The sequence below is a fragment of the Arachis duranensis genome, chromosome 3 (genome assembly GCF_000817695.3).
Source record: "Arachis duranensis cultivar V14167 chromosome 3, aradu.V14167.gnm2.J7QH, whole genome shotgun sequence".
NCBI lineage: Eukaryota > Viridiplantae > Streptophyta > Magnoliopsida > Fabales > Fabaceae > Arachis > Arachis duranensis.
The window spans coordinates 58,454,534-58,456,405 of NC_029774.3; positions in this window are offsets into that span (position 1 = coordinate 58,454,534).

The window sequence follows — 1,872 nt, forward strand, 5'->3', positions numbered from 1 at the left end:
AAACTAAAAGAGTATGGAAAGAGTTTACCATGGTGGGGTGTCTCCCACCTAGCACTTTTAGTTTAAGTCCTTAAGTTGGAGATTTTGAGGGGCTCATTGTCATGGTGGCTTATGTTTGTACTCATCCTTGAATCTCCAAGGATCTTTGCCTCTCAATTGGTTGATAGAATTTCCAACCATCTTCACCAAACTTGGGTGAGGTTCTCCCCAAGATATGAGCTCCCAAAATTGGTCTTCATGTTGTGATCCGGGATCCCATATCTTATTTTCACACCCATCTTCTAGTTGATCATCATGATTCAACTTGGGTGGTAGGCATATAGAATTCTCCTTTATGCACCAAATTCTCCTTCTAGACCCATACAATTTAGCATTCCTCCAACCATAGTATTTATGCCTTGAGGGTTTAACCTTAATGAGCCTAACATTCTTTTTCCAACCATTACACCACTCCCTCTTACTCTTAACTCCACAAAGAGCTCTAAGTTGACCATCATTTTCAATCAACCCATATTCAAGTGAGAAAGTGAAGCTTAGGGATAGAAATTTTACCCACTTGAATGTTATGTTAGGTGATGGTGGCTTGGGAAGGACGACCTCCCCACACTTAGCCATTGCGATGTCTATGCTCTTGTGCTCTTCCCTTGTAACTTCCACCTCTTGACAACTTATATCAACTTCAACCTCTTCCTCTTGGTAGCTTCCTTCCAATTTAATATTTTCTTCGTGGCTTACCAAGGGTATGGGAGGTGAGGTATCTTCTTCCTTACCCTCTATGTCAAGCTCAATGGGAGAGGATTCAATTGTGGATAGGAACTCATCAATAATTGAATCCATCTCTTGATCAACCTCTTCAAAGTCTTCAACCATGATATGCTTTGGAGGTTGCGCACCCTCCTCAACATCAATTTCAAGCTTCTTGGAAAAATGTTCCATGATGCTACATTCCCATGGACTTTCAACATCCCCTAGATCTTCAACCACTTCTTCCTTTTCTTCAATGATCATTGGCTCCTCCAATTGTTCCAACACAAAATGGTATCCTCCATCCCCCACCGAATCTTCCAATTTCTCCTTTATGCTTTGTTCTTCTTTTGCTTTTTCCCATGGGATCATGGGAGTACCTTGAGCATTCAAACATTGGTAGGCTAAGGTGGATACTACCTTGGTCAAGTTGGTCACAAACTCAAGTGTATCCCGCTTCATGGCTTCTTGTCCTTGAAGTAACAAAGTGAGAGAATCGGTTATTGGCGCTTGTGGTGGATAGGAAGGATCATCATTTTGGAGAGAGGGTTCATAATAGGAAGGTGGTTCTTCTTGGTAAGGTTGTGGAGATGGTGTGTATTGAGGTGGTTCTTGGTAGTAATCTAGATAGGGTTGTGGTGGTTCTAAAGGTTCTTGCTCAAAATGGTCATAAAAATATGGTGTGGATGATCGGTCATATGATGGATATGGATCATAGGAAGGTGCTTGGTATGGAGGGGCTTGTGAGAATGGTTGCGGCTCATGTTGAGGATATGGTTCATAGGCATATGGTGGTGGTTCTTGAAAATCACAAGGTGGTCCACCATAACCATTGAATTGGTATGCATCATAGGATGGCTCTTCTTCATAGTGCATTGGTGGAGATTGCTGCCATGAGGATTGATCATATGCATATGGCTCCTCCCACCTTTGATTGTTCCATCCTTGATACACCTCCTCATTGAAGCTCTCATTACCTACAACGCAATTGGAACCAAACTCATAGCCAAAGTGAGAATTCATGGTGAAAAGGGAAAATAAAATTCTACACTAGCAAACAAAGCAAAAAGCAAGATATTTACACTATTCACATATGTACAACAACCAATAACATAACACCATTGCATA